At 36.3% G+C, this 24,593-nt stretch overlaps 1 protein-coding gene across 1 annotated transcript in view; it reads right to left on the reverse strand.

Moving 5' to 3' along the window:
* Positions 1-24,593, reverse strand: part of LOC107692919 (rho GTPase-activating protein 26-like) — a 112,634-nt gene that overhangs the window by 84,876 nt on the left and 3,165 nt on the right. The window lies entirely within an intron of this gene.

The raw sequence follows: 24,593 nt of genomic DNA on the forward strand, positions 1-24,593 counted from the left end.
CTGCCCCGCAGTTTTATCAACTAAATAGCTTAATCGCTCAAGAGCTACATTAACTTTCTCAACAAGGAGCTGGTAACATAATTGTTTCTAAAGTAATTAAAGCCACAACTTCACTGTTAATAGAGAAACGCGGCAAAACGATGTTAATTCATACATACACAGCCTCTCTCTCTCTCTCTCTCTCTCTCTCTCTCTGTGTGTGACGTAAATGAACAGTTAACCGCTGTTTTCAGAAAGCAAGTGCATTTATCCACAGTGGAGAGAGAGCACGTGCACAGGGTTGCCAGGTTGACAAAGATTAGTAGCACATTTAGCAGATATTTCCGTATTGCGTAAGTGTAAAGCTCTATTTTGGGGATTACGTCTCTTTATATCAGGCAACCCAGTTGTGTTCCTCTGCGGCCAGATTAAACCTTGTTGTAGCCTATATATGCTCTATTCATTCTTTTTTAGAAACCTCGCACTTTTCTATTCAATTTAAAACGTTGTAAAATTTTAAACAAATTAAGCGCGGTCCACTGCTGCACACGTGCCACAATATCGATACAGGGCCAGCTGTATCGATACTCGTATCGTCAAATCTCTGTGACGATACATCGTCGTATCGATATTTTGAACACAGCACTATGCCAAATATGGCCAAAAAGTAATATGACAATTTGATAGCTTGTAATTAAAATCCATGAGATCTTTCTAACAGTACAGCCCTGAAAGTGAACATTTTAGAATAATACTAAAAAGCCTTTTACTTGCTAAAAAAAAAAAAGGCATAAACTATCAATCAGATGACAGAAGTCATGTTGTAGATTGTGTACAACAGGTGTTTCATGATGTTGATAATTAAGAGGCCTTAGAAATTTGATACAGGCACAAATATGATACAACTGGCTAGTTTAATATTTTCCAGATAATATATTAATAATTTGCTTTAGTACAATGACAGTATGAAAAATGTCAATTATTTAATTTAGGAAATAACACTTAACCCTTAAGGAAATAGGGTCATTTTGATTTCATGTTGACTTTAACATTTCATTGTGTGTTTACAATGTAATGCAAGTAATTGTTTGGCTTGTAACTTTTCTTTCATTTGAAAGCAGTGTTTGTGCTAATGATCAGTCAGGCAAATTAGCCTCTAAAGAGATAATGATACAAAATCCAGATTCAACGAAATCTGGATCAATATGCACTTTGATCCTCTTAGAACTGCTTCAAGCATCGTTTGCTTTCCCCAAGCAGAAATGAATCACTCAAATTATTCATGAGCTTGCCGTGCCAACATGCTAAACATGTGCCACGTGTGATGTTTGCAAAAGAAAGGGAGGGCAAAAACCAACAGCACGCGTCCCGAGATGAGTGCATGCTGGCAGAGGCGTTGGGATCTCTGCTTCTGCTCGATAGGAAGAGGATTTGAGGTCAGCAAGGAAATCCCATTATTACGGCAAGCCGTGACAGATAACTTTAACCCTACATGCATGTGCTTTTGCGCTTGCTTGTGTCTGTGTGCTTTTGTGCTGTTCGAACACTTGCAGCAAGTGTTTGATTGTGTTTGCCAGCACATGTAAGCTACTTTTTCCTCGGTCAGACCGTGAAAACACCTGCCACTCTTGGTGCCACCCAACGGACGTGCTGAATGGTATTGATTGCTAGTCAGTAAGCAGGCAGCGGGTGATCACTGTTATCTGGACGAGGCAGAAGGGCTGGGGGAGGGTGCCTGTACCTAACAGACACCCCAAAGGAAAAACCTCAACGAGAAGAATGCAATGAAAGGCTATGAGTGAAGACCTGAAATTCAGTCCTGAGGAAGCTACTTTGAAACTTTTGCTACTTGTAGTACAACTACAGTAAAGCTTTATCAAAAATAGTAAGTTACAAGTAACTTTTAAAATGGTAAAGTATGCTATTCCTTTTCCCACCATTCTTTTACTTGCTAGAAAATCTTGGAATTAATCTTATATTGTCATAAAGACTTCAAAACTTCACAATTCTGAGCCAGTAAGAAAAACCTAACAACACCTTAATAACTGCAAAGCAGCAGTTTTTCACATTACTCACATTTTCATTAAAAAATTTAAATCTACAGTAGTTTTAATTAAACATGTATCTACATGGTGGACTAAAACTGAAAATCACCCAAATTAAAACATTTGATAAACAGCTGGAATTTATTTATTTATGTATTTATTCATTTTTTTTTCTTTCCCAAATATTCTGGCTGATATCAATAATGTCAGGGTCATGTTTAGTTTCAGTTTAGTTTCCCTTCACTTTAGCTCCTGTCTCCATAGTTACTAATTCCTCCCTGTTTGGGTTACACTGTTATGATAGTTTGATTATAAAGTATATTCGAGGCTATAGACTAGGTCTGGCTATATGGGACTATAGTTTGAATTAATCCTTTTTTTTGTAGACACATTGACAGTGCAATATAGCATAGCTCTTTTGGCATTAAACTGGACATAGTCATTTGTTTCATGTGTTATAGAATGGGAGATCGGCTCTCAGGAGCACGTGTTAATGTCACATCAATTTGATTTTTGATTCTGACCTTTTTTTTCCCAGAACTGTGAGATATAAACTCGCAATTCTGATGTTTTGTTTCTTGCAATTCTGACTTTTGTCATGCAATTTCAAGTTATAAAGTCAGAATTTTGAGATAAACTGGCAATTGCATGAAAAGTCAGAATTGAAAAAAAAAAAAAATCAGAATTGCAAGAAAAAAAATAGTCAGAATTGCGAGTTTATTTCACACAATTTTGAGAAAAAAGTCGAAATTGCGAGAAGTAAACTTGAAATTGCGAAAAAGTCAGAATTGTGGAATAAAAAGATGCCATTACCTTTTTTATTTTTATTCAGTGGTAGAAGCAAGCTTCTATACTATTTAGATTGAATACCGGAGCCATTTGTGTTGTATTGGCACCACAACCGTGACAAAATAAAGCATTAAAAACTACAAGTAACAAGTTACAGGTAAGTTTTTGAATCACAACATTATAATGTACAGTATGAAAAACAGATATTAATTTTGAGATTTGCTAAAGTTAATTAATTATTTATTATTATTATTAAATTAAGTTTTAAATATTAACTTTAAGTGAACGTGCAGCATCCTGTTACAACCGAACTTTATGGGAAAAAATAGCTGGTTGTTGCGGCACGCTATTTTTGGAACAGCTGAGCTACTGTCACGCTGCTAAACAAATAGCTATGTTTATACCATTGCTACTGCAACGCCACTGAAACTCATGTAAGTTGTTTCTTCCCCTTTCAGAGACCACTGAGAACACTGAAATAACCTGAACTTCCACATTTATAATTATATAGATGTGAACAGCAGTTTCTGACTAAGCGCTCAAGTTCAGAGGTAAACGGGCTGTATCTTTTCGCTGTTGTGCTGTTATTGGCACTCTAGGGTTCCGGGCACAGGAATAATAGGCCGGAAGAACAAATGTACATGCTTCAGTAAGTTCACTGGCTCTTCATTGTCACATGAAGAAAATAACTGGGCGCTCACTTTCAAAACTCCCTTTTCAAAAAGCAGTGATCAACTTTTTTTTTTACTTTTTAACTTTTAAAATGCTCAGTTCTAAGCCAATGTTAAGTAGAAATACAGCACAGCTTTGGATAACCTGAAACTGACACAATGAATGAAGACTAGCTTTAGTAGGTCAGCTGATGTCTTCATGGCTCACTGGAATCCCACGTTGCTTTGGAAAAAGATTTGGCCATAATTAGAAGTTTGATATATAGCAAATCAGTGAACCTTTTTAAGATGATTACATTTACCGTCATCTAATATTCACTTAAAATATTATATAATGTAATATAATTTAATTATATAATGATTAAAAAACATTCAGTTTAATTTAAAAATATCCATTCTTACTGTACAATATAATGTTTATAGTTTTTTGTGCATAAAATAGTCATATTTTCAATTTCCACACATTCTCTGGCCCTTAAGCCTCATACACACCGGGACGATTATCGCGCGCGCTTATCGACGACGTTTTTCGACGCATCTTTTGTGTTCATACCCAAGTGATTTTCGCAGGCGATGAGCCGAGTGAACGTGCAAATTCACTCCCTGACATTAGATGGCGCTTAATGAAAAACAGAAATACCCCGGTACACATCGAATCCTATTTGATCTGCAATTCCTCTTCTTGGCATCTTCTTGGTCTACTTACTTCCTCTTCGTCGTTAGGTATCAATGTGTGCTCAGCAAGACCGTTTTGTGCTTGAGCGCCACCAAGTCGTGTTTTACTGTTACTTCAGCAGCTCCAGGCACGTGAACAAAAGCGGCAATCTCATTGGTCGGCCAGTTTTTAACGCGGCGCGTCAAACCAAAAAAACAAGGTCGAGGCGTTTTTTAAAAAATTACGCTTTTACGCCTCGCGTTTTGCGCATTGGTGTGCACACTCACATTGGCACCCTTTGTTTAGTCACAAGGCGTTAAACGTCGGCGATAATCGCATGCGATATTCGTCCCGGTGTGAACAAGCCTTTAGTCTGTTTTTGGCTTCTGTGAATTTAAAGGTGTGTAAATATACTGAAAAAAAAAGTAACATCGGTATTACCTGGTTTTATTCACATAAAAAAATATTTTACATTTAACACCGAATCAACCTAAATCCATTCAATTATTCCATAATAATAATAATAATAATAATAATAATAATAATAGTATTAGTAAAATCAGGTAGAAATATCTCTTTAAGGTAACAATTGCAGTTTATCACTTTTTACAGTTTATCTTCTGTGCCATTAGTGTACGAAATATTGTGTCACTAAAAAATTACTGGTTTCAAACAGGTTTCTCAAATACTTCTGTCTGGCACTGGTCAAACAATCAAGTAGTTCCTTTCCAAACGCATGCAATTGGCAATATTGCTGTGTCAGGTTGTGTCTGTTTCAACCTTTGTGCATTGCAACAAAAATTCACAATGAAATTATATACGGCGAAAATCATATGATCCCATGAAGTTTATAAGGCAATAACACATGGGTGACTGACATTTGTTTGACTGCCTTGTTTAAAGGAAAATTTATATCAGCACATTCTTCAAATTTGTGAATTTTTATACAACGATTTGGCTTTTGGTTTATTTTTACTGGGAATTAACTGAGATGAAGCATTTGAGAATGCATCTTGTAAACTGTTTGATAAGGTTAGGCATCATGAGGAGCTCGGTCGATACTGAGCTTAGAAAAGGTCTTAGATTTCAACCTTACAGGCTGCTGAGGTTTTGGATCAGCGCACAGGTGCTAATCACCAAATCACTTTGTGCTGATCTACAAATCGCTCCCAGATTTTACTCACGGCTCACTGTTTCTTTCAAAAGCAAGCAGTAGGCTTGAATTTCGAAGATCTCTCTGCCCAACAGTATTCCTCGAACCCCTAGAGGGACTAGAGGGGGTTGTGTGGAGATTAAAAAACTGTCAGCATGGGTTATTTTTGGAGCTGTACGGGAGGGAAATGGCCCAGGAGCTTGCCTTGCGCTCTCCCTCTTATTGCCAGTGTGTTGTGGTTTGTTTGAGTTGGCATATGGAGTGCCAGCAGCAGTCAAGCTTGACTGCCTCCTCCAGAGACCACCAAGATAATGCAGACCTTATCATGTGGGGGTGGCAACCATCTGTCATTTATGGCTTTAGATTAGAGTGACATAGATGAGGGGCCATAACATCAAAAATGTCATGTCTTTTTATAATAATAAAGAAAAAAGCCTCATTAAAAAAGAAATTCTTCAAACTAGTCTGGCATAATCTAAAGTACAATTTAGCATACTTTTAAAATGAGTATTTATCGTGGAAATAATATATCTTAAAAATATACTTAAGTGTGAACTGAATGTAATGTCCTTGGACACTTAATTGCTTTCTATATACAATTAAATTAAAATGTATTACAGTTTAAATTTAGATTAAATGCAATGAGCTGAACTTTAGAATGCTTTTTTACCATTTAAGTAGGACTTAAGTACATTGTTACATGTGATTTCATGATATTTATTGTGTTTGAAATATAAAGTGAACACTATGGGGAAAATTAAAACAAGGCAAACGTTTCGGTCACATGTTGACCATTTTCAATGCCAAGCTAACAATGTTAGAACTAAGAGCCATGTTCTCCTAGTTCTCCTAGTTCTAACATTGTTAGCTTGGCATTGAAAATGGTCAACATGTGACCGAAACGTTTGCCTTGTTTTTACTCAGTAAATTGATTATATTGCTTTCATCTCGCTTGTTGACTCTTTGATGTTTGAGTGTGCAGACTTTTTTCAAGCTCTTCACCTTTGGGAAACTTTTTTGGTCTACGCACCTCAGTTGGATTATTTTGAAGGCGCGGTGAGTCTCTGGCTGCTTCTTTGAAAATTAAAACAAAAAAAATAAATAAGGTAAAAAGCAGTTGTATCAGCAGTTGTAGTTGCCAGAACTTTACTGTAAAAAAAATATATGGTTGCAACAGTTTAGGCTTTACCGACTGAACTTTAATTTACAGTAAAAACCTGTATTTCATTAACTTGTATAATGTTAATATACCAACCTACTGAAGTACTCAAATCAGTTTTGTGCCTTTATAATACACTGACAACCACCAAAAAGCACAAGTGGTGAAGAGAATGCCACATGATGAATCAAAGCTCATCACAAGTAGCTTTTCCACAAGCTGAGGTAAATACTAATATATAGGTGCATGGCCTATGTTGTATCCATATCTTAATCCCATACTTTTAGTCTGTAAAGTTATGATAGTAGCATTGTGTCTGAATGGGAACAGGTATCCGATCGCTGGCCCTTGTGACCGCTTGCTGACACAGCGCTTTAGTTAAAACCGATGGAATGGCCAGTAAAAGTCTGCAAGAGAAGATAAGAGCCCATGACAGACCCTCTTCAGCCCAGTCAATGATCATGGTTAATTATTCAACCATTTCCCTCACAGAATGACCCGCAGTGTGAATTCCTTTTCACACTGCCTCAGTCCAGCAAATGATTACATCCCTCACTATAAAATAGGGTTCATTTATACCTGAGACAAAGAGAATGCTAAAGCAAGACTACAAAGGCTGCAAAGCAGGAGGTAATTTATTATAATAAAGTATTAGGTCTAACAAAAATGAATGAATGTTGTCCTCACCTACACATTTGTTTCAAGTGTAAATGATGACTTGAGCCTTCACGTTTCACATAGGACGCAAAAGAACCATGAATGTATTATTAAAGTGGTCCATATTATTTGTACGCTATTCACAGTTTCCTGATCTAAGATTTTCAATGTATGAGGGCTTAATTTTTGGTCTGTTTGTTTGGTCAGTAACAGTTCCTTCATAATCTCTTCATGTGCTCCTTCATATTCCATTTTTTATGTTGTTTTTATGTCTGTTAATCACATGTCTGTTAGTCTTCGGAAAACTTGGAATATGGACTAATTGGTCTTATGGACTAATTTTATGGTGCTTTATATACCTTTACCTTTGTGAAAAATAAGAACACTTAAAATAAGTACACTACCATAATTTTATGCACTTATAGAAATAATATACTTTAAAATAATATACTTAAGTGTGAAATGAATGTAATGATTTTGGACACTTAATTTCATGTTATTTACAATTAAATTAAAATGTATTATATATAAAAAAATATATTAAATGCAATTAGTTACACTTAAGAGTGCTTTCTGACACTTAAATAGACTTAAGTACATTTTTTATATGTCATTTCATAATTCTATTGTCTTTTAAATATATTCCTAGTATACTGTTGAATTTACTGACAACTATTTCATTTCTATTGAAAATGGTTTGTTGTGCATTTAAATATATTTGTAATTACACATTTAATTTATGTCTGCCTTCACTACAGCACTTTAGACTATGGCTAACCTACTGCTTATGTGGCTAATGCTATAAACATGAATATTGCTACAGTACAGTATATTATAATTATTCATTTTTACAAGTACAAAGTACAAGTACAAAGACTGCAAAAATAAAGCAGCCAGTAGTTGATCATTGAAACTCTTAGGGGGGAACTGAAAACATTCAGGCACCTATCAAAAGTTAAGGAGAATAAACTACTTAAGAACAGTGCTCCCTTTTCAACTCAATACTTTTGATATATAAAAGCTAATTAATGATAACAATTTTCTGAACCACAATTAATCATGCTGAAATCTTTCTAAAACAATTCTTCCTAAGATCAGCGGCTTTTAAAGTGTAGCTTTAGCGGTTGAGCCTTGGACTACTTTAGGTTTAAAGCAGTGGTTCCCAACACTGGTCCTGGAGGCACCCCAACACTGCACATTTTGCATGTCTCCTTTCTCTGACACACCAATTTCAGGTCTCGAAGTCTCTACTAATGAGCTGATAACCTGAATGTGTTTGATTAAGGAGGCATGCAAAATGTGCAGTGTTGGGGTGTCTCCAGGACCAGTGTTGGGAACCACTGGTTTAAACTAAAGTAATCAAAGTTCAAATGTAAACTAAAGCAGCAACATCAAGCATTTATTTGACAGGTTAATGATAAGAACTTGATCAACTATCGCACGTTGGCAGGCCATTTCAAGTCCCTGCCTCATCTCTAAGGGGCAATGAGTATATCAACTTCAACGGTTCTGTCCGGCCCAGCCAGACCCTGTGAACACTGGCCCATTGTCACTGTGCTCCTCCTGGGGACTCACTGGTTCAGAGTGGTGGAGTCAGGACACGGGAGAGCAGCCTCTGGTCACAATGCTCAGCATTCAGAAAGAGACAGAGAGAGTTAAATAACCGAAGGGGACTTTACCCAAAGCCCACACATTTTACGGCTATGGGAAAGAGGAATTTGGGACATTGATTTTATAGTGGATTTTGGGACTGATGAGTAAGAAGAAGAATACATATTATCACAGACAAAAATTCTAGTCACAACAAAAAGTAATGTTCATCTCTAAATGCATAAATCTAAGTTTTGAAGAATTCTGAGAGGTGTGTTCCGAAATTCCAAATTGTTTACAGCAATTTCTGGGATTGTCAGATGGAACAAAGGCTAGTGTTTTTAGAATACTGTCTCATGCCTGAACGCCCACTTCCCCTTTGTTCCTGTGCGGTCAAGAAGCCAAAGAGAGGTCTTTACTGTATAACAGACAGCAAAGGGGCTGACTGTGGAGCGGTAAGACAATGTTTGGCACGATGCTGGGGAAAAATCATTATTAACAACATCTGCCTGACTCTCCTACATGTCAAAAAACACCTGCGTTTTGCTTTCCTCTCCAGATGAGACAGTAAAAGCTGGAAAATGCTGTATGTGACACCTACAGCAAGTCTGAGCAACATGCTGATTAGAAGTGCAAAATATAGAAGTGCTTTGGCCAACTGATTTTTTGTGCTAGCCTTACTGCAGGTCTACACATTAGCAAACATTTAACCATTCTGACACTTGTTATGTTACACAGAGCCTGTGGTATAATGATACCATACTATTAGTTACCGTGGTTAATCATCATACAAGTCAGAGTTCATGGAATGGAATTATATGTGCCGCTTGAGGCCAAAACCTGGGTTTGAATTTCCATTGTGTTGCTGCATTGATCACTGATGGAAGCTTATTTTCAACACTCTTTTATACAACCTATGCTTATACACTTTTACCATCGCACATGTTTTTGTTTTTTGATGTAAACTTGCTCAGTGGGTCACCTGGTGCAGCATTGCACTTGCGATGTCGAGTCCTGTGAAACACCAGTCACAATAAAAGTGTTTAAAGATTTGTAAGCAAATTAAAATTGCATGGTTGCTTCAGAAAAATTATAGTTTTGGTTAATTTCCTAAAAGAGAAAGACTGTAAATTTAACTTATTAGTATTTGACCTTCAGGCCAAATGGCTAAATGTAAGCTAACAGATATAGACCGTAAGTCACCGTAACTGCAAGGACATCTGGTGTATTACTGTCTCAAGAATTGAGCCATATACATGCGTTTGTTTGTCTGCGAAAGCCAAGTCAAACAAGTCAAAAAGATCGAGCTCAAACAAATTTCACCTTAGTCTCTTAAATCTGCAAACATAACATCAAGATTGTCAACATAACTATTTTCACTGGGTAAAGAGGATCAGCTGTCTAACGACACTCGTCAATGTCAAAATTACCGAGACGGCCAATCAAATCAAAGAAGGTGGGCATTACTGGAATTATGTTAATTCCAGCATGACACTTCAGTTTTAACGGTCAAAAGTGAGATGTAAAATGTGAATAAGTAGCTACATTTTATTATTGACAACTGTTACGATTGAAATTTTAAGCATGCTCCGAAATGTAATATCCAGGGATGCGAACATCTAAACTGGAGCCGTTTTCAGCATATTCTGCATAAGAATGAATGTATAGGCCTACATATTAAATTCATTCATATTGTGAATGAATTTAATGAACTTTGTTACACTTTTCTGATAGCACTGCATTATATTATACTGTAATCAAATGCATTTGATTTGAAACTTAAAGTTATTACAGCCACAATTTAAATGTTTATATTTCAACAACAAATTGTAGTAGACAAAAACAATAAACTCACTGAACTGCAGGAATAATTTCCTGTGCTGGTACCGACAGCAGTGAGGATACAGCCATGAAGCAATCCAAGAAAACATCTCCTGTGTCCTCTCTCTGCCCTCCAACTCATTAATGTTTACGGTACAGCAGGAGAATGTTAAAATAAGATCAATTTAATGTGTCAGAACTTAAACTGTGGCACACGCACACAAAATTTCACACAGGCTGAGCTAGTTTCCAAACCACACATGGTTTTTCAACTCCTGACTGCTGTGGTTTGCTAATTAAAAAACCCTGGTAAATGAAACAAGCAGAAGCCTTCGAGTCAACACAGGTCATGTTCAAGCAAAGGTTCATTTAAACCAGCTTCAAATAAATCTGGAGCTCCTGCATCAATTTACTTTTGTGGGGGTCCTGTTTCTACATTAAAGGATTAGTTCATTCAAAACAAAAAAATCTGTCATCATTTACTCACTCTCATTTTACTGTAAACCTGTATGGCTTCCTTTCTTCCTTTCATGAAAAAAGAAGATATTTTGAAGATTGTCCAAGCTGCAAAACTCTGTATATATATAATATATATATATATATATATATATATATATATATATATATTCCAGGTTGCTCTGTATAGTATGATATTTGATATTTTCATGTGTTACTCTTTTCAGAATTGTGCCTTCTTTTCCTGCAGGGTCTGTAAGCATCACAGAAGTTCCCCACTTTCTGTGTGCAATGGCTCAATATTCACCAGTTCTCACACCCCTTTGGTGAAATGGCTTGAGTTTATGTACAGGTACAGTATTTCTTTATTTGACATGTAATGCTGACTGCAGGAATGTCCACCAGAGATGGTGCCCGTGAATTGAACGTTCATTTCTCTAATATAAGCCGTCTCCAAAGGCGTTTCAGAGAATTTGGCAGTACATCCAACCGGCCTCACAACCGCAGACCACGTGTAACCACACCAGCCCAGGACCTCCACATCCAGCATCTTCACCTCCAAGATCGTCTGAGACCAGCCACCCGGACAGCTGCTGCAACAATCGGTTTGCATAACCAAAGAATTTCTGCACAAACTGTCAGAAACCGTCTCAGGGAAGCTCCTCTGCATGCTCGTCGTCCTCATCGGGGTCTCGACCTGACTGCAGTTCATTGTTGTAACCGACTTGAGTGGGCAAATGCTCACATTCGATGGCGTCTGGCACTTTGGAGAGGTGTTCTCTTCACGGATGAATCCCGGTTTTCACTGTACAGGGCAGATGGCAGACAGCGTGTATGGTGTCGTGTGGGTGAGCGGTTTGCTGATGTCAACGTTGTGGATCGAGTGGCCCATGGTGGCGGTGGGGTTATGGTATGGGCAGGCGTATACACGCTGTAAAAAACCCAACTTGAAAATAGTTTAAATTACTGGTTTTGTTGTGTTGGCTCAGCAAAAATCCATGAAAAAGTCAGTACAACTATATTTAATACATTTATTCAAACTAAACCAAGTTTTTTTCCACAAACTTAAAAAGATGAGTTTTGTGAACAACGCTTTGCAAGTTCATCCAAAAACACTTCTGCCAATTTACTAATTTGAGTTAAGTCAATCTAATTTAGGAACTGCCCTCCCATAAGCAAATACTAATTTTGGAATAAACTGCAACCATTTGTTTATGGAACTGTGAAGAAAAATTGTTTAGTGATTTTTAAAATAACTTAAATGTGCCTAATGTAAAACTGTAAAATAACATTATTGTAAAATAATAATAATAACAGTAATAATAATAAGAAGAATGTTATTATTATTATTATTAATTTATTAAAACATGCATACTGCATAATGGTGTAAAATTATAATTGTGCAATAATAAATTATTGCTATTATTACTATTATTATTAATAAAACGTGCCTATTGTATAAATAATATTATTGTACAAAAATAATTACATTATTATTAGTAGTAGTAGTAGTGGTAGTATTAGAGGTATATTGTGCACAGCATTATGTATGGTTGAACCCTGGAAGTTAATTTGGCAGACAACAACAACAACATCCGGAGTGAGCGCCAATGCTGTCATCTCATTAGTTTGCATAAACCGCTGTACAGACAGAACAGAACACAGTTAGCGCGTGTGGACTGTTAATTTTTTTATTGAATTGTTGGATTTAAATAAACCACACATTAAAGGTCCCATGGCATGAAAATTTCGCTTTGAGGTTTTTTAACATTAATATGAGTTCCCCTAGCCTGCCTATGGTCCCCCAGTGGCTAAATTCTGCACCAAGGCTGAATTTCGGGAAAGAGACTTCAGATACAGTACTAGGGACCACTTAGGCCTATATAAAAGCATCCAAAAAGCAGCATGTCATGGGACCTTTAAAACAAATTATCAACATGTTTTCCGATAAACAACGGCATTATTTTCTCTCGCGCTAAACCACGCCCTCAGTACGTGACCGTGGTGCAATCTTGCTGTGCGTCAACGTCTACATTTTAATGCAGGAGAAACATGTATGTGTTCAGACGGCCGAAGAAGAATCTTTATGAAAGGCGAGACAGCACGTGGGCGATTATCCAGAGGAATCTTTACGGTGAGTCCCCTTTTTGATGACCGTTGTACTTTACTTTTCCTAAATTTTAATTCTGAAACTTTAATAATTTATATAATTAAGTTTTTGTCTTTTGTTGCGATGGATTTTGCTGCACATTTAAGTTGCGTTGTATTGAGTTGAGTTCTATTGCCACGTTAGCCAGATTACCTGGCTCGCCATCTGTTAATACTGTACAGAGGGCAACTGAAAATTCTTATTAATTGTCCCAGTAGAGGATAGAGGATTGATTTATGGAAAGATCTTAGGAGATATGAGTATTGAAATTATATGGGAGTGTAATAGCTGTGCAGCAGTTGCCATACACTAAAAAAAAATACAAATGTAAAAATATAGGAATAAAATTAATTGTCTATTTCATTGTTCATTCATTCATTTAATTTTTATTAACCTGACTATTGACGTTTGTCTTTTTTCCTAAACAGATCTGCCTTGAGAGCACACTTCATGCAGTGTAGATACTGTAAATACACCTGTGCCAGTCAAAATCTGCTGCTGAGACACTACAGGCTCAAGCACTGGCACCCAGGACGACGTGCATCATTGTTGTGCCTTTACCCTGAGTGTGTCTGCACTTTCAGTACACCAGGTGCGTTGAAAACTCATCTATATAGGGTCCACACTAATTCTGATAAAAAGACAGTGCAAGCTACATTTAACTGTGACCTATGTGATTATCACAATGTTTGTACTGAAAAAAACTTTGTCAGACATCTGGGTACACATCTGAAAAGGCATGAGACAGTGCAATGCCCGTTTTTGCACTGTAATTTTAAAACTAATGTCTATGTAACATTTCATAGCCGCAAGTCCAAACATCATCATAAATGCACAATAAGCGATTATAGGTCATCGGTTGTAACTGTCAGTCGCACAGACTCCGATAATTTGTCGGATTCTGCTTTAGAATGCTTTGAGGATACGTCTCATAATAGAGATACACATGCAGAAGCCACTGATGTTGAGGATATTGACAAAATTCTTGAGAAGAAGTTGGCTTCTTTGTTCCTTTGTATGCAGACAGAACTAGGTGTATCTAGAAGTGCTACACAGCAAATTTTTCAAAGTCTTAATGAAATACTATTCCTGTCTAAACCATCCACAGAAAATGTGATTGCGGATATTTTATGCCGCCACAACTGTGAAGCTGACCAATCTTTAATCACAGAAATCACTGAAGCTGTTCATAGAACAAATCCTCTTTACTCTACCACTGATAAAGGAACCTTATCTACTGATCATAAACGCAAAGTATATTACAAACAAAACTTTAATGTTGTTGAACCAGTTGAGTTTGTATTCAGTAGAACAAAAAAGAAAACATTTGTTTATGTTCCTATTCTTGAAGCTTTGAAAAGGTTTCTAGGCCATAATGAGACGGTTCAAAATACTTTTTCAAATGCTACCACAGATGGCTTCTATGCATCTTGTTTTGATGGCCAGCATTTCAAAGAGCATCCTCTGCTTTGTGATGAGAATGTAGCTATTGCACTTGGTCTATATATTGATGACTTCGAAGTCGCCAATCCTTTGGGAACGTCACGTAAAAAGCACAAGATTACAGCAGTCTACTGGGTGATCTTGAACTGGCCCTCTCAATTCAGAGCAAATTTGCACAATATTCAACTGGCCTTGTTGGGGAAGAGTAGTGATGTAAGAGAATTTGGCTATGACAGGTTTTTTGAGCCATTAATGAAAGATGTGCAGACACTTGAAAGAGAGGGTTTGTATGTAGATCAGTTTCGGGAACATATCAAAGGAACTGTTGTTACCGTCTCTGCAGACAATCTAGGGGCACATAGCCTAGCAGGATTCCAGGAAAGTTTTCATGTTGAGAAGTTCTGTAGGTTTTGTCTCGCTTCTATCAAGGACATACAGACCACTGATGTGAGCAAGGGACTTTTTCCCTTAAGAAGTAAAGAACAACACAATCAATTTATTGAGGAGCTGAAAGCAAACCCAACTCTGACAAATGTGCAGGGTGTAAAAAGAGAATGTGTCTTACAAACTCAACTTGCTTGCTTTCACCCAGTAACCGGATTTCCACCAGATGCGTTGCATGATTTGTTTGAGGGAATTGTGCCATATGAGTTGTCTTTGTGTCTCCAGAAGCTAATAGCTGATAAGTTCTTTACCCTTGACCAGTTGAACTGTGTAATCCAGTCTTTCCCTTACTGCTTCTCTGACAAAGTGAACCGCCCTTAAAAAATCCCGAAAACATTCTTCTCCAAAAAAAACAATTGGTGGCAATGACCACGAAAATTGGACACTAATTAGGCTCATACCGCTCGTGATTGGCCACATTATTCCAGAAAATGAGAGAGCATGGCAACTGTTGATGGATCTTAAAGATATAGTGGAGCTTGTTGTTTCACCCAAGTTTTCAGAGAACAGTCTTTGCTATCTGGAGACTAAAATATCTGACCATCGCAACCTTTTTACAGAAGTGTTTCCAAATGAAAAACTGAAACCAAAACACCATTTCCTGGAACACTACCCAAGCCTCATACGTCATTTTGGTCCTTGTGTGGAGTTCTGGACAATGCGCTTTGAGGCAAAGCACAGTTTCTTCAAATGGGTTGTCCATAATATGTACAATTTCAAAAACATATTGCAGACATTGTCTACCCAGCACCAACTTATGGTTGCACATGTCTTGCAGTCTCCCAGCTTTTTCAAACCATCCATTCATGTTGACAAAGTAAAAGTTGTGAAGGTGTCCTCTTTAGAAAGAAGGGTGAAACAGCTGTTGAGAGAAAATTTGCTCACCTTAACACTGTATCTCTTGCTTCAAATGCTGAATTGCACGGGACCTCATACTCCAAAGGTATGATGGTGTCTGTTGGACACTGTGGTGGCTTGCCAGAATTTGCAAAGATCCACTGCATTTTGTTAGTTGACAGTGAGGCTTCTTTTGTGCTGGAGAGATTTTCTTCTTGGTATGTTGAACATCTTCGGGCCTTTAAGGTTGAAGAACTTTCATATGAAGATCTGATTGTTACTGAGCTGAAGGATTTAAATGACTTCTACCCACTTGCAGCATACAGTATTGGGAAAAATCACATGGTGTCACTTAAACGTTTTTTGTTACATTAAAGTGTGAAGGTTTTTTTTTTTTTCTTTTCTCTTCTCAATTGGATAGCTAGCAGCATTAACTTGAGTGGACAGGTTAGAAAGATAATTTTTGAACTTAATCACTAATTGGTATATTTTGTTTCAGAAAACCACAATGTTGCTGCGAGTGATCATTACTCCAGAGTGCATAAACAAGCTGACACTCCCCAAAGTGCCATCATCAGTAGATGAGCTCAAAGAAATTCTTTGTGACAAACTGAAAATTGATCAAAACTTTGTGATCCAGTATGAGGACCCTGATTTTGGTGGTCAGCTTTGCAATTTGAGTAACATAGAAGAACTTCCATCTGATAAGGTCACACTGAAGATTATTTGGGAAATGTGCAAAACTGCATCAGAAGCAGAACCACCAAGAAGTGAAATCACAGGGTCTGACACTGATTTTCCCCTAGACACAGCAAGCATCTCATCCAGTCTGTCTAGTGAATCTTCTTCCACAGTCAGGGAAGAGTGTTGGCCACGCATCTTCCTAATTCCAAATTTCTCCTATGATGTTGAGTTCAGACTGAGAAAAGCTAATGAAGTTTATGAAAAACAGAAAACAACCATGGATGTTACACGAGACATCAAGACAGAAATACTGGAGAAGTTGGCAGAAACAATGTACTCATTTAAAGCTTACCCAGGTGATTCTGAAATCGATCAAGTGGCAGTTGCGTTAGTCTCCAGACATCCATGTCTAAGGGAACTTGGCTGTGACACAGGATGCAAGGGCTGGAAGATGAGCTTGAAATTTAAAATGGGGAATTACAGACAAAAATTACGCAATGCTGGATGTAGTGAGCTTGGCAATAAAAGAGATGATGGTTCAAGAGTTCCCCAGAAGAAACCAAGAAGATCAGTAATCAACTTTCTTCCAGACAATCCTGTTGGTTTGGATGATGCTGCATTGGAACATGAAAGGGAACAGCTTGAGCTTGAAGTCAAAAAAAGGAACATGGACATGACAATGCTTAACACCAAAATGGAAACTACCTTCCCTCTCAGAAGAAAATAAATAATCAATGAACAGCCCTTGGTCTCTGTCATCAAAGAGAGATGGCCTGGCCTCTTCTTGAAGGATCAAGTAAGTTACATTTTGTCTATATAATTATTTTTGTCCTGATGGTTTATAGACTTTAATGTTCACAGATTTTATTTTCTTTCACTTCCTCAGGTTTGCGCAGAGTTCCAAAGGATCACTTGTGTGGACCTTAAAACGGCTTTCATGACAGCTCTTAACAAACATAGCAACGCCCTCATCAAAATGTATCGAGCAAAAAGTAAAGACCTTGGAGATGAGATGAAAATTATCCTGGACCATTTTGATGAGCAGGTATGATTCCTATACTCATTATTCCCTTGTAATTAGTGGTTATATATCTCAATGTTATTTAAAATTTGTTGTGACACACTTTTGTGACAATTATGTTGTCTTCTTGAGTACCCGAAGATTTATATAGTGTGTATGTATGGATGTATAGATTACATTTTTTTTAAAATCTTTTTGGAGTCAGTTTTTGTGGATTTTCGCCCTGTGAGCCCCCTGACCTTTTGCCCATCCCGGATACATTTTCAGTGACACAATTATGATCTGTAAGCAATCATGCAGAAGTAAATCATAATTAAAATGATTTATTTCCCTCCTACAGACAACAGACATCCTATCACACAGATACACTACGGCACTACGTGGACTCTCCTTGTACCTCAGGGAGCGTGACGCAGTATCCAAGACTTGTCTGGTAGGTTTTCATATTTTGTTCATCTCATATTTTCATTTATCACTGTTATTTTATGAAATGTGTGGTTATATTTAATAAGGGTGCTGGACATGGTTTCCATGTGGCTTGTTTTCATCAGGTGGACGTGTTTACATCAGGTTAACATAATGTGCCATGTTTTGTTTGCAGGAGTTTATTTAAACTTTGATTTTTATATTTACACTTATGCACAACCATTGTTCATTAAATTTATGTAATTCTTAGGACACTGATTTAGAGGAGACTTACACAAGAGGAGTGAAACTGGGCATCCTTGAAGTCATGGAGGACGATCTTTCACAGGCAACAAAGAGATGTCTAAACTTCAGCATCATCCTGGAGGAAACTGTGGTCATGGAGGACCTATCTGACTTTCCTACTGCTTTCATCGTACTCTTTGGACTTCTCTATGCGCTGAATATTGAGTATCCAAAGGGACTAAAATACACATTTGAGGCAGTGCAGAACATTTTTGTGGGATTGGGAGAAAAGTGCACCAACAGAGCTCAGTCCCTGAAGAATAAGCTTTTTACTGTATAGGGAGTTTAAGATGTTTTGAGTTTTTCAGATGCTTTTATTGCTGGTGGGTACCTTTGGCATAATAATGTTGTTTAGATTTAGAATTTTTAAGACTTATAGTCTTGAATTCTCTTAAAAGTGAAATGCTTGTATGTTTACTTGATGATCGTTGATATACTGTTCAGTCATGCTAAATGTTTCATGTTTAGGTGTGTCAGTGTTTTATAGATGGGCGCACTTCTATTTTATAGACCATCTTTCAAATTTTGCAAGTTGTGTTCCTCCTACATGTTACTGTTTAGTCGCATGTTTCATATTCAGTGGCAGTGTTTTATAAAACTGTTTTAACTGCAGTGTTTAATTTTAGTTGCAGTATTTCGATTTGCAGAATTGATTCACTTAAATGTTTGTGAACCTACAAATTTTTTTTTTTATTTTGTATTTTTTTATGTGATGGTGGTAGCAATGCTATCATTATTGATGTCCCTTTTTGGCTGGTTAGTGCAATTATAGGATATTTTATTTGTTTCCTGTGAGAATATTTAAAGGGATAGTTTACTCAAATTATAATTCATTATCATTTACTTTGTTCTGTCTCGAACTCATATGACTTCCTTTCTTCTATAGAACACAAGAGAAGAATATAAATGTAAACCATATGACTCCAGTAATTTAATCCATGTCTTCTGAAGCAGTACAATCAGATGTCAAGATTTATACTGAATTAGGAGTAACGTTTTGATCTCTCTCACCCAAAACTGATTGTATTGCTTCAGAAGACACAGATTAAACAATAGGATCTGTATGTTTTTGTATGTGTTCCACAGAATAAAGGAAATCATATGAGTTTGACACACAAGGAGTAAATTAATGATTTTTTTGGGTGAACTATCTATTTAAGAGAAATTCTAATATCATGATGATGGCTAATTTAAATTGCATTTAATTGCCTTCAACAAACTTGTGAAAATGTTTTAAAAACAAATTGCTGTTTGGAATAAATGTTTTGTTAATATTGACTCACTGTTTTCAGTTTTTGACCTGGGCAATGTTATTGTATTTTCCAGTAGTAACATATTATTATTTAGTACCAATTTCCAATAGCATTTTTTTGTTCACTCAACCTAAGACATTGAGTTCTACAGACAAAAAATGTTGAAGTGGCGCAACTTAAAAAGGTTTGTTATGAAATAGTTGCACCTCTCCAAAAAACTAACAATCTCAAGTTAACTCAACTAAACATTTTTTGTATAACTGACAACTTAATTTCAGTCAGTTTAACTGTTATTTGCAAAAGTTGAGTAAACAAGAAAAAGCTAGGGGAAATGAGTACTAAATTTTTTTTTGTTGTACTGGCTTAAAATTTTTTACAGTGCACGTTACACGTGGTCTGCGGTTGTGAGGCCGGTTGGATGTACTGCCAAATTCTCTGAAATGCCTTTGGAGACGGCTTATATTAGAGAAATTAACATTCAATTCATGGGCAACAGCTCTGGTGGACATTCCTGCAGTCAGCATGCCAATTGCACGCTCCCTCAAAACTTGCAACATATATATATATATTAGAGCCCGACCGATATGGGTTTTTTGGGGGCCTATGCCGATACCGATATTAGGGAGTAAAAAAGACGGATACAGATATATCGGCCGATATTCTTTATGTGTAGGCTATATTACAGTACAGTATAGTCAAAAGTTTGGGCACACTTCCACGTGGGTCAAATAATTATAATGCTGAAGGTGAGGTACTCACATTCATATTTCTTCATCAAATAACTTATAAAGTCATTTTTAAAAACAAGAAAACCTTGTGTGAGACGTAATTTCACAAACAGCGTGAGTGAATAATCACCACATCGCGTCTGTCTATAAGCGAGCTGCACGCTGCACAGTTAACACAGGAATTGTCACTTGCACAATTGAGGCAGTGTCATATGCCTATGTGGTGTGTATTTTTTCCGTGCTCATGTTAACGGATTAATAAAGTGAAATTGTGAATAAATATTTAAATTGCTTACTTAAATAAGGCTATTTTATATCAATAATATTTTTAAATATAATACAGAATAATTATGTTTTTACTACAATTTGTTGTTGAAACATAAACATTTAAACTGTGACTGTAATAACTTTTACGTTTCAAATCAAATGCATTTGATTACTTTACAGTATAATATAATGCAATGCTATCAGAAAAGTGTAACCAATTTCATTGAATTCATTTACAATATGTACACATTCATTCTTATGCATAATATGGTGAAAACGGCTCCAGTTTAGATGTTTAAATCCCTGTAAAATGAGTGATTAAAAAACTCACTCAGTCCCTTGTATCATTTCTGAATGAATCAGCTGTTTGAATTATTCGGATGAACACATACATTCAAAGTTCTGTCATGAAACTCTAGATGGCACAGGCCGATAAGTTGTAACTCAATCTGATATAATTACATCATCATTAACATGGCACAGCTGATTGATTTCTTTTTGCATCAGTAGCCAGTGAGCTTGCTGCTCAACATTCAAATACTCGGCTAGTGATTGCTGTAGCAGTCGCAGTACGTTTCAGAAACCATTCACCTTCCCCAGCTCCACCTGTATAGACCTGCTACGGGGTGATTTCATGTATGTTATATATGGGGGTTATTTCATATATGTCATATGTGCAGCAGCAGTATTTCCTACATGCTCACAGCAGCATGTTCATGGATGTATTGGCAGTAGCAAGTCTCAGCAGCTGCATAGTAGATCTTTTCCACCAAGACCAAACACATTAACATTGTCATGTATATTACCATGCTAAACTCATTCAGGAAAGAAAATCACCATAAAGGAAATCTACATTTGACACCCACTGACAGACATGACAAGATTGGTAGCTCAATTTGTAGCGTGAAAAGATTGTGACAAATGATATGAATTCATGAAGGATGTTTTGGTCAAAGAAGCCACTGAACTAAACAGGAAGTCTTAACCAGTGAGAATGTCTGTGCGAGAGCAATGCATCAAAAGTGTGGAATGGTCCCTCTTTATGAGCGTTCCTGAAACACAGCCCATTAGCTAAAGGCCTCATACTTCACATTATACAACAAAAACAGCTTATCCCAGAGCAGACGGCCTAAAACCACAAACAAGACAATAAATTCCCTCCTCTCCACAAATGTATGCCTTTGACACTTCAAAGAAACTGTGACCATCAGTTTCTTACTTTCTTTTTGCTACAACACAAAAATAACTGTAAGCTGAATTCTTTATCCCGGCCTAAACTTTCAGGAATGCTCCTGGTTCAATACAAGTTAAGCTCTATCAATAGCATATTGACAGCTGAAATGATTTCGTTATGCTATAATGTTAAGTACAACAAAATAATTTTTTCAACAGAACTTAACTCGCATTGAGCTCAGAAAAAGAATGAAGCAAGTGAACGGTGCTTCCTTTTTCCTGCCTGGAAAAGGGATGTTGAAAACTCTGGAGCTGTACACCCTTTTCCAGATGTACGCAGATACTGTATGATTGTCTAAAAGGTGATGATAATGATTCCCTCCTTTTTTCCCCTTTAACTTTAAACTGTTTATATATATATATTCATGTAACCTGGTGAATCTAACTGCCATTATCTGCTTTCCTGTGACTTGAGAATATCAATGAACACATTCACTTATGTTATACTGTTTATATATATATATATATATATATATATATATATATATATATATATAAACGTGAAACCAACACAAGTGCATAACGATTAAACTATTCTTTTTTTTTTTCCTCCTGAGGATGCACGATATTCAAATTCTGCCTTATATAGGACAAGCCACTAATTATTTTTATGCTGTGTCCAAGAACAAATAAATGGCCAATATTAAAATTGTATGCTACTTTTTTTCTAAATAAATTGAAAATAAAACACTAAAAACTCAAATCAGTAGTTTAAATGCTACAAATGAATTTAGGCAAAAAAACAGTGTAAAGTATGAAAAATGTATATTAATTTTGACATGCAAAAATTACATTTAACAGTGGTACTAAATCGTTAGGGTTTTTAAAGATTAACTGGTTACACTTTATTTTAAGGTGTCCTTTTTACAGTGTAATTATTAGGGCTGGGTTTTGACACAAATTTCACGACTCGATTCGATTCTCATTCACACGATTGCGATTTGATTCGATTACCAATTCGATTCGATTCAATGTCGATTATTTTGGATATATATCAGGTACAGTATATGCCAAATTTTCTCAAGGGAAAAAAATCTCTCAACTAATGCTGTAAAATATACATGAGAGTCAGTTGGTACTACATTACTATAATGCTGAAGGTTAAAATTAACTGATTTCTTAAGATTTCACTTAATGAAGTTTTTAAAGTAATAAAGTTACAATTACATAATAATATTTCTACTTCAATTTTTTTTTTTTTTATATAAACAATGGTGGCTGTCATAAAATCTTGATGGATTTATTCAAACATAAATTAAACATTGAAGAACAGTAACATTTATAATTAATATGTTATATGGTGCATATATTAAGCAAAATGCCCCTCTCTACAGTTTATTTTTCTATCTGATTAATGAGTTTATGGTCACCGAATATGTTTTTCTGAGGTAAATGTGACATTACGTGACATTATTTATATTGATATTGACGTTATATTGACGTCTTTGCGCGACTGAAACACTGATTGAGCGATTACATGAGACAGGATACGGATTGTAAAGTTGTACTCTTTCTTTTAACTTACCTTCGGATGTTTAGTCATGTTTATTTTGTGCTGAAACTGGTATTAATGTGGAGGAGATGATTAGTTCACGTGCGCCTCGAGCTGTTAAACTGAGGCGCTACAGCGATCTGTCACGCCACATTAAACAGCGCCAAAACGGCATTTATTGTTGCAATACAATGGACAGAATTTGAAATCTGAGACTTTGTTTCATATTAAAAGTACCATATGGGACGTAAAAACATATCTCGAGACTTTATGGCGGGGTTTTCTCCCCCATCCCACTGCAACTCGTGTTTTTAAATGAAAAATGTAATCTGTGTGATTGGCTTTCGGCCCTTTGTATTAAACTATGAATACATACATGATGCTGTTTTGTTTATAGTTGTTTAAAAGCAACTTAATTAATTATAACTGGTTTATAAACATTTTAAACATTATGCACTTTTTTCACAGATAGTCATGTTATCTAGTAATACTGGTAAAAAAATGTATAGCCTGAATGCACTGTAAGTCGCTTTGGATAGAAGCGTCTGCTAAATGCATAAATTATCATTAATTATTATTATTATTAAATTAAGTAATAGAGAGCCTTTGATTGTAATCCTGTTTGTAAGAGCACACTTAATGCAGTTATAATCTCAGTATATCTGAGTTTCTTTATTAAAGAGGATATGTAATCCTACTAACGATAATCCTGCTTCACTCATGCTCAACGCGACAGACTGAAGTCTTAAAGAGAACCCACATCAGCTATCGTAGGTTGCCTACAGACACAGAGGGCTGAGATTACAGAGCGACAATAATTATCCAGCGGAGGCTGCCCTAATTTCCCTTCCAAACCACTCCTCATGGAGCACAAACCAAACTAAAACACACACGCTGTTTCTTTGTTGTCCGCTCATGCGTGAATCTGTAGATGTGCCCTGATCTCTGTAGGGAAGCACTACTGAATCTCCACTCGCAGCTGTGCAGTGTGAAAACAGCCTCATCCTTTGGGAGGTAACATGTTCTCTTTCCCTAATTAACAATTACTTGGAATGGTTTGGAGTTTGGACTCATAATATATATATATATATATATATATATATTACATGAAGAAAATTGTAGTAATATAATCTAGATTACTAATTTTAGGTAATGTGTTCTGACTACTTTTGGATTAATTTTAGATTACTTGTTTATATCTAAATGGGATTACTGTTATAAAAATTACATTTAAAAAAATTGGTCGAAAAAATATTTGAAATATTAACTAAATCTCAGGGGGACTTCAAATAGATAGATAGATAGATAGATAGATAGATAGATAGATAGATAGATAGATAGACAGATAGATAGACA

Source organism: Sinocyclocheilus anshuiensis, unplaced genomic scaffold (assembly GCF_001515605.1).
Source record: "Sinocyclocheilus anshuiensis isolate Anshui unplaced genomic scaffold, SAMN03320099.WGS_v1.1 scaffold1047, whole genome shotgun sequence".
Taxonomy (NCBI): Eukaryota; Metazoa; Chordata; class Actinopteri; order Cypriniformes; family Cyprinidae; genus Sinocyclocheilus; species Sinocyclocheilus anshuiensis.